Here is a 10,000-nt window from a genome sequence, read left to right as displayed (position 1 = left end):
CCAGGGCGGAGGTTACCTAGGCAACGAGGGAGAGAGGGAGGGGCCTCCAGAAGGGAGGGCGAGAAACCGGTTGCCCCGGGCTCGGTGAAGTTTCGGCGAGACCTCCCTCCGTGCCACCTCGACTTTCAGTAACAGTGGCCGCTAGGTGATGCCCGAAGACAACCGATGCCTGCAAGTGTCAGTCATCACGGAAAAGAAGTGAAGGATGGATCGCTCTGGGTCGGGGTGGAGGTTGGGGAGGGGGATGCGGCGGAGGCACACCGCGTCGCCGGCGTCTCCCGGATCCCTCTCAGACCAGGCCATTTCCGGGCCCAGGGAGTCCTCCCACGCGATGCCCGCGACTGGCCGACCAGAACCCCCAGGGGCACAGCCAAAGTTTCTGCCCCTGGGATCACCTGGCACTTCCATTGCCCCAGAGAGAAGAGAGGACCAGGGGTGCGGGGCGCGTGGAGGACGCCAGGGGTGGAGGTGGGAGCTACCAAAGACACAAGTGCGGTCATTAGCGTGTCAGAGTGGACTCCAGACCCACGACCTCAGAGAGGCAATCCCTGAACGAGTGTTAGTGCATGACATCCACGCTCCCGGACACGGCGTGGATTTCACGGGGAAAGCAGTGCACATCACACTCCCTTCCTGTTCCGGGGCAAGATTTTGCTCCCGAAGTACCCATTTCTCAACCGTGTTCCCCAAAGTCCACCCTGTCGTGAATCAGTCATGAATCTAGTCAGTACGGTGAATCGCGGAGCATCCACATCCCACCACGAAGATCGGAGTCCGCACACTACACATCGCCCCACGCGGTGTCTCCCCACAAGAACATCACCGCCATCCTAGCCGAGTAGTGATACAGTGCCATTTCTTTCATTTTCTCTTTCTCGCTTGCTATTTATTTATTTATTTATTTAACTTTGAGACAGAGTCTCACTCACTCTGCAGCCCAAGCTGTAGCGCTGTGGCACGATCTCGGCTCACGGCAACCCCCGCCTCCCAGGTTCAAGCGATTCTCCCGCCTCCGACTCCCGAGTAGCTGGGATCACAGGGGTCTGCCCCACCGCACCCGACTCAGTTTTGTAGTTTTAGTAGAGACGGGGTTTCACCACGTGGGCCAGGCTGGTCTTGAACTCCTGACCTCCTGATCCGCCCGCCTCGGCTTCCCAAACTGCTGGGGTGACAGACGTGAGCCACCGCGTTCAGCCCCTACGGTGCCATTGCTTGGAAATCACTCGTGGGAACACACACTTATGGGTCACGTGTGAAGAATTTTCCTTTTTCTATTTTTTTTCCCCTTTTTTTCGTGTGTGTGTGTGTGTGTGTGTGTGTGTGTGTGTGTGTGCGTGTGCGCGCGCGGTGGGACGGAGTTTCGCTCTTGCTGCCCAGGCTGGAGTGCAATGGCGCGATCTCGGCTCACTGCAACCTCCGCTTGCCAGGTTCCAGCGATTCTCCTGCGTCTGCCTCCCGAGTAGCTGGGATTACAGGCCTGCGCCCCCATGCCCGGCTAATTTTGTATTTTTAGTAGAGACGGGGTTTCTTCATGTGGGTCAGGCTGGCCTCGAACTCCCGACCTCAGGTGATCCACCCGCCTCGGCCTTCCAAAATGCTGGGATGACGGGCATGAGCCACCGTGCCCGGCCTTAGCCGTTTATTTTAAAGTCGAGGAGCTTATCAGGGAAATACGAGAAGTTTGGACATCACAGGTGACAGAGAGAAAGGTCTGCAAATGGCCCTTCCATCCAAGTGGGGACCCGGCCTCGATCTCCCGAAATCATGCACCCAGTGGGGAAGCCCGGCAAGGCCCGTCTGTGTAGATTCCTCTCGGCCTCTCTAAGCACGCACTTCTCACTTTGGTGGAAGGGGCAGGGCCCTCTCTGGGACGGGGGAATCTGACAGACAAAGAGACAGACGTAGAAAAAGAGAGATCGACAGACAGAGACAGAGAGAAACGGACAGAAAGAGCGAGAGAGCGAGAGAGCGAGAGCGAGAGCGAGAGCGAGAGCGAGAGAGAGAGAGAGAGAGAGAGAGAGAGAGAAACAGACTAGACAGGGAGGGGGAGAGAGGGAGAGAGACAGACAGAGACAGACAGACAGGCAAAAAAGAGAGTAAGACAGAAGACAGACACAGTGAGTGAGAGACACAGGTAGAGAGAGAGAGAGAGAGAGAGAGAGACAGACAGAGAGACAGAGAGACAGAGAGAAAGAGAGGGACAGGCAGACAGATAAAGAGAGTGACAGAGAAAGACATAGACGGACAGTGAGAGACGGAGAGAAACAGACAGAGAGAGAGAGAGAGAGAGAGGTAGACAGACAGACAGGCAAAGAAAGAGAGTAAGACAGAAGACAGACACAGTGAGAGAGACAGGAAAGACAGAAACGGACAGAGAGAGACAGAGAGGAACAGACAGAAAGAGAGAGGGTCCTAGCCCAATAGCGATACAGTGCCATTTCTTTCATTTCCTCTTTCTTTCCTTCTTTCTTTCCTTCTTTCTTTCTTTCTTTCTTTCTTTCTTTCTTTCTTTCTTTCTTTCTTTCTTCTTTTTTTATTTTTTTATTTTTTTGAGACGGAGTCTTGCTCTGTCACCCAGGCTGGAGTGCAGTGGCGCGATCGCAGCTCCCTGCAACCTCCGCCTCCCGGGTTCACACCATTCTCCGGCCTCAACCTCCCGAGTAGCTGGGACTACAGGCGCCGGCCACTACACCCAGATAATTCGTTTGTTTTTTTAGTAGAGACGGGGTTTCACCATGTTAGCCAGGATGGTCTCGATCTCCTGACCTGGCGATCCGCCCGCCTCAGCCTCCCAAAGTACTAGGATGACAGACGTGAGCCACTGCGTTCAGTCTACAGTGCCGTATCTCAGAAATCACTCACAGGAACAGACACTTACAGGTCATGTGTAGAGTTTCTTTTTTTGTTTTGTTTTGTTTTGTTTCGTTTTGTTTTGTTTTGCACGAGGAGGTGGCGGGATGGAGTTTCGCTCTTGCGTCCCAGGATGGAGTGAAATGGCAGAGGGGACTCAGGGAGTCAACCTATGGCAGAGATGGCACGTCATTCAGAGCGTAACGTCCACAGCGAAAGGTGGTAGGGCCGGCACTTTTAAAGGCTGAAATCCCGGCGGCTCAGGCCTGTCGTCCTCGCACTTTGGGAGGCCCAGGAGAACGGATCACTTGAGGTCAGGAGTTCGAGACCAGTGCGGCCAACATGGAGAAACCCCGTCTCTACTCAAAATACAAAAATTAGCCGGATGTGGTGGTGTGCGCCTGTAATCCCAGCCACTGAAGAAGAATCACTGGAATCCGGGAGGCAGAGGTTGCAGTGAGCCGAGGGAGTGCCACTGCACCCCCGCCTGGGTGACAGACTGAGAGAGACTCAGTCCCTCCCTACCAAAAAAGAAAGAAAGAAAGAAAGAAAGAAAGAAAGAAAGAAAGAAAGAAGAAAAAAAAAAAAGAAAAAAGAAAAAAGAAAACAAAACACAGGGACCGCCACCGGGCGCAGTGGCTCACACATGTAATCCCAGCACTTTGGGAGGCCGAGGTGGGCGGATCACCTGAGGTCAGGAGTTCAAGAGCAGCCTGGCCCACATGGTGAAACTCCGTCTCTACTAACATAGAAACATCTTCGGAGCATGATGGTGGGTGCCTGTAATCCCAGCTGCTCAGGAGGCTGAGACGGGAGAATCGCTTGAACCTGGGAGACGGTGGTTGCAGTGAGCCGAATCGCACCACCGCACTCCAGGCTGGGTGGCTGAGTGAGACTCTGTCTTAAAACAACAACAACAACAGCAGCAAAAAAAATAGCAAACGCACAAAAAAAGAACAGGCCAAAATACTCCATTGTCACTGAACGTTCCGCCACCAGACCGGAAACCCCCTGACTCAGGTCAAGGAGGTGGTGTTTCCTTCTCTCTGTCTCTGTCTCTCTCTCTCTCTCTCTCTCTCTCTCTCTCTCTCTCTCTCTCTCCCCCCCCCCCCAACTTTTATGTCTTGTTCAAGCACACATGTGCAAGATTGTTACACAAGTAAACTTCTGACTTGGGGGTTCAGTGTGCAGATGATTTCATCACCCGGATAACTCAGCGCAGTACCCGACAGTTTTCGTGGTTTGGTTTTTTGTTTTGTTTTGTTTTGTTTTGTTTTTCCCTGAAGATGTCTCTCCTTCCACACCTCCTCCCTCAAGTAGGCTCCCGCCTCTCTCGTCCCCCTCGTTCTGCCCACGAGTTCTCATTATTTAGTTCCCAGTTATAGATGAGAACACGCGGTCTTTAGCTGATCGTTGCTTTCATCTTCGGCGGTGGCGGTGAAAGAGGCATGACACGAAATCGACCCTTAGGACGCTCCCCTCCGTCCACACCCCACACCCCCTCCCCACACACACCCTCATTCCTGCCCCCCCTCCTCAAACCCAAGACAGGAAGAAAGGCAGATATTAAAGTCAGAGGTCAGCCTCCAAGACGGTGGAGGCAAGGGATCTGAAAGGGTGAGCAAGCGATAGGGGTCGGGGGATGTCGTGGCCGAGCTAGCAAAAATAGGGGACCGACTTTCCAGCCCCAGCACACCCCCAATCCTCAACCGCAGCTAGCCTCTGGGTGGGGTTGCGCCTGTAAAAGCTTCTGAATGGAGAGAAGCCCAAGGCTATGGAAGGCATCAGCTCCCAGTCCGGGAAGGGAACAGGGCTTTGTGCATTCGAATGGGGCTTTAGAAGGCGGTGCTGCGGTTTCCAAAGCGACACGCCTCGCCTCGCCTCGCCTCGCCTCGCCCCGCCCCGCCTCGCCCAGAGCGAAACTCCGTCTCAAAAAAATAATAATAATTTTAAGATAATAATAATAATAAAAAATAAATAAATAAATAAATAAATAAATAAGAAATAAATAGTTAGTACAGCGGTCGTGGTCGTGAATCATTCCCCGGAGTCCAGGCGCAGTGGCTCACGCCCGTCACGCGAGCACTTTGGGACGCCGGGGCAGAAGGCTTGCAACAACATGATGAGACCCTGTCTGTGCAAAAACATTTGAAAAGGAAGGCCGGGCGCGGCGGCTGACGCCTGCCGTCCCAGCACTTTGGGAGGCCGGGGAGGGAGAATCACCTGAGGTCGGGAGTTGGAGACCAGCCTGACCAACATGGTAGAAGCCCCGTCTCTAGTAAAAATACAAAATCAACCAGACGTGGTGGTGCATACCTGCAACCCGAGCTACTACTCGGGAGGCAGACTCAGGAGAATCTCTTGAACCCGGGAGGCAGAAGTTGCGGTGAGCCGAGATCCGCGCCATTGCACTCCAGTCTGGGCAACAAGAGCGAAACTCTGTCTCGGGAAAAAGAAAAATAAAACAATAAAAATTGAAAATCATCTGGGCACAGTGGCGCGTGCCCCATGGTCCCAGGCACTACACTCTGGAGGCTGAGGTGGAAGGATCGCTTGAGTCCAGGAGCGTCCACACTGCAGTGAGTTTGGTTTTGATGGCACCACTGCCAGGGTGACAGAGTGAGACGCCGTCTGTAAATCAGTCAAGCAATCAATCAGATCACTGCAAGGAGCTCTCTATGTCTTACTTTCAATAGGTGTCTCTTTAGGCCAAGCAGGCATGGTGCCTCACGCCAGTAATCCCAGCACTTTGGGAGGCCGAGGTGGGATGAAAGAAGGAAGGAAGGAAGGAAGGAAGGAAGGAAGGAAGGAAGGAAGGAAGGAAGGAAGGACAGACAGAACAAAAAGTTTTACAACCCTTTTTTTCATAGTGTCAGGAATTTACAGATAACACAAGTAGTTTAGGTCAGGGGCCGATGTTATTAGTATTACTTTTTTTTTTTTTTTTTTTAACTCCTACGGCCTGGTGGTGGTGCCAAGGTTGTCTGGCTATTTATCTGACTTTTGTTTGTTTCTAACGTTTTGCTTTCTCTCTTTCCTCCTGTCTTGTGAACTAGGCAAGGTGGGGGGAGGAGGGCAGCAGGAGCAGTAGAGGTCTCCTTCCTCATCCCCCACTTTGAGAATTTTCACTAATTAGTGGGCGGGTTCCCTTTCATTTTTACTTTTTGGGTCTTTTTTTTTTTTTTTTTTTTTTTTTTAAGACGGAGTCTTGCTCTGTCACCCAGGCTGGAGTGCAGTGGCCGGATCTCAGCTCACTGCAGCCTCCGCCTCCCGGGTTCACGCCATTCTCCTGCCTCAGCCTCCTGAGTAGCTGGGACTACAGGCGCCCGCCACCTCACCCGGCTAGTTTTTTTGTATTTTTTAGTAGAGACGGGGTTTCACCGTGTTAGCCAGGATGGTCTCGATCTCCTGACCTCGTGATCCGCCCGTCTCGGCCTCCCAAAGTGCTGGGATGACAGGCTTGAGCCACCGCGCCCGGCCAGCAAGTTTCTATTACAAGTAATACACTTACAGTGAGGGTTTTACATTTTCTACAGCTGGAAACTCTTTTCTAAATGAAGACCTAGGATCAAACCTGTGTTAAACCTGAACAGGCACATGTACTAACTTTGTCATGTCTTAAGCAGGTTAGTTTTTAACTGGGCCTTAAAACCTTTTTTTAGCAAGTAAAACAGTATTTTTTAATCAGAGAAGTTTTTACGAGCCCGACGCTTGAACTTGCGGCGTCTGTTTGGGGAAAGAGTTGGTTAAAGTCAAGTTATCTTGAGGCATTAACCCTTCTGCTTCTCCAGGCCATTGGTCTCTTACGTGAGCCCTTCTATCAACATAACATGAAGAAACATCTAGGCTGCCAGCAATGTTTTCAGCCTACTGAGGAAATAGGTTTTTTTCTGTTTTTTTATTTTTATTTTTTAAATTTTTGGCTAAAGGAGGAGGTTCTGGTAACTTCTGGTTTATATGTTTAAAGAATGACTGAAAGACCTTGCGATCGTTGCTGGGCTGGACGGGTCTGGGTTTCCTAAGCAGTACGTGTACAGTGGGGACACCTTACATAGGTGTTTCTTCTAGCATGGTTATGGGTGGGGGGGGGGGGGGGTGGTAACAACAACAAAGCAATGTATAGCATATTCATATCCAGCAAGGACGAAAGAGGTCCTTACCTGGGAAAAAGGTTGAATACAGCGACAGAACAATAGGAAAACAGTTAGTATTCTAGGAAAACTATCTGTCTTAAGATTTTTAACTACATTGACTTGCTTGATGAGTCCTCAAGCTTCGGCCGTGCATAGACTAGTCAGCTGCCGGTGTGTGACTAGAGCAGGGCTTGTGGTCCTCAGCAGCAGCTTGGTCTCGTCTCAGGATCAGCCGGGCTGGATGATCTGCGTCCTGTTAGCCGGTCCACTTGTCCTGAGCTGTCGGTGTTAGCTGACTGTGGTGGATCCAAGACGCAACACCTGCAACTTTAACAGCAGTGGGAGTGGACAAGGTTACAGTATAGGGCTCATCCTATATGGGTTGTAGAAAAATTAGGTTTTACTTTAAACAGAGTCCCTAGATTTAAATGGGTGTCAGGCTCGTAGGCATTATTTTTCTTCATTTAATTATGAACACTTCGTATGGCTATTTTGAAAGGCTGCATTTGCCTTTTAAAGGTTAATTTCTTTAGTTTCCGGAGGTCACCTTTTATTTGACCTACGATTTGCGGGTGGCCAACTGAACACAATCTTACAGGGCAGATACCTAGTTTGTTTGGTAGGGGTGCACCTGACTCGGAGGAGGACCGTAGGCAAAAACCTGATTTTATCTTAAGTGAATTTCCTGGCATATATCTATATATCTATATCTATATCTATATCTATATCTATATCTGTGTGTGTGTGTGTGTATGTGTGTGTGTGTGTGTGTGTATATATATATACATCTATCTATCTATCTATCTATCTATCTATCTATCTATCTATCTGTCTATCTATCTATATCTATATATGGCAACCCTTTTTTTTTCGTTTTGTTTTTTGGTCGCCAGTAGCTGCTCGCTCGAGTGTCCAGTTCATGCGTTCCACCTTTTGTTGAACTTTGTGGCCGATAGGCTGCGTGTAACCTCTGTTGTATTGTTAACAGTCTTGTTAAATCTTGCACTATTCCAGCTACAGCTACAAATGCTGGCCTATTGTCTGACTTTAAAATCAGAGGTAGTCTTAAACCTGGGGATAATGTCTTTTAACAGTACTTTAGTCACTTCTTGTACTTTTTCTGTCCTGGTGGGGAAAACTGTAACTTACCCTGAAAAGGTGCAAACAAGCACTAGCCTCCAGCAGGGGGCAGTCCTGTAAAGTCTATAAGCAAGTTTTCACAAGGTATGGCTCTTTTTCCTGTTTCAGTTTCTTAGAGGAGGAGTTCCCCCCTCCCCCCATCCCCACCCCCACTCCGCCCCTTTGTCACTGTATCTAGTGGCTGAGCCTTCAGTGAGAAATTGGAATCCAGATACGGCAGAGTCTTGCTGTTTGTAACTTCTAATGTGACCATGGGCTCCTGGGAGCCTAATGAGAAGGTGCCTAGTCTGCCCTAGTCTTTACATTCTTCAGCTCCTGTCAGCCTGATCAGATGAGTGTCTGGTTCCTCCAAGGTGCAGCAGCCCTTGGCCGATGGCCTCTTTGTCTTGCGGCCTTGGCCATTTCCTGTATTGCCTTCTGAACATTTACCCTTCTAGAGTCTTTTTTTTTTTTTTTTTCCATCTCGCACATTAATCTCTCTCTAGCCTTGTCCGGCTCTGGAATCCTTGCCTAACTTGACTTCGGTCATGTCTACATCCACGTCCGCGGCCTCTCACAATGCTGCTTTCCGCCCCCCCCCCCCCCCCCCCGCGTTCTCACGCTCCTACGGCCAGCTGGTGGGGCCCGAGAAACGGCACGGGCCCTGCCCCCGCCCACGCACTGCTGTCTGTCTCTCCTGTTTTCTTTTGATTCTCTATCTTTACACTTGCTTTTAGTCTTTCTTTTTCTTTTGCTCTTTTCCCTGTTTTCTAGAGTTTAACAGGCTCTTTTCTTTATACACTTGGAGGGTGAAACAGGCATACCGAGAGTCAGTGTAAATGTTTACAGTCTTACCCTCACCGAGTTCTAAGGCCCGGATTAAAGCAATGAGCCCAGCTTAACGACAGCGTCCAGGGTTACCACCGCATATTCTGCACATCTCTCCCCTCGTGGGTTGGTGAAGCTGTTCCCGTCCACGCATAGCTCCTAGTGTACTGATGCCCAAGGCTGGTCCCGGAGGTCAGATCTGCTAGAGTACACTGGAGTCCAACACCTCTACACAGTCATGCTCGACAGGGCTCTAGCTGTCGGGAGCAAGGCGGTGGGTTCAGGGTGTTCCCAGTTTAGTAGCTCAATGGTTGAAAAGGGCTGATAGATGAAAGTCTGTTGCCCACCCCCCTCCCCCCGGGATGTGGGCCTGGTCATTATAATAGACAGGTCCTCGTATCTCCCTGAGAGGCATTTACAGAGCTCGAGTAAGACCAGATCTGAGATGGCCCACTTGACTATCTCGACTTCTTTCCTTGGCCTCTGGAGGCTCCGATCCTTCCCTTCGAGGTGAGACCTGGGGCGTGTCAGCTCCTGAATCTCATTTCTGAGGGGGTTGTTGGCCTCGGTGAAGCGGGGTAGGCTGGGAAACATGGAGAAAGAATCTGTGTTATCTCTCGCGGCTCCCGTAAAAACTGGCTTCTCTTGCCGTTTCCTGGGACTCCCTTTTTAAAAAAACTGTGTGTCTGCCGGCGAAGCCGCTCTTACTTTTACTTTTGGCTATTTTGCACAAAGTTGTTAAACAGGGCTAAATTAACGCTGGCTTTGTCTATAATCTATTTCGCCATGAGTCCCTATAAAGGAATTTGATCTAGGTACACAGGCTGTCCTCCGACCCCGTCACCACCTGAACTACACGGCCAATTGTGCTCTGCCTATAGTTCCTTCCGTGGGCCATCCAACAGCAGAAGAGGGCAATTCTAATTCACCCAGAGTTCGTGACCTCTAGGGGGTTAACTGAACTCTATAATCTCCTGCAAAACCTTTTGTAAGGTTCTGTAACATGCATTTTAGTAGGGTAAGTTGTGACGACTTGATGACTTTCCTTTTATTTTTCTTTTTGAAACGTT

The sequence above is a fragment of the Macaca fascicularis genome, chromosome 10 (assembly GCF_037993035.2).
Source record: "Macaca fascicularis isolate 582-1 chromosome 10, T2T-MFA8v1.1".
Classification (NCBI taxonomy): Eukaryota; Metazoa; Chordata; class Mammalia; order Primates; family Cercopithecidae; genus Macaca; species Macaca fascicularis.
Note: the sequence above shows the minus strand (reverse complement) of the source record.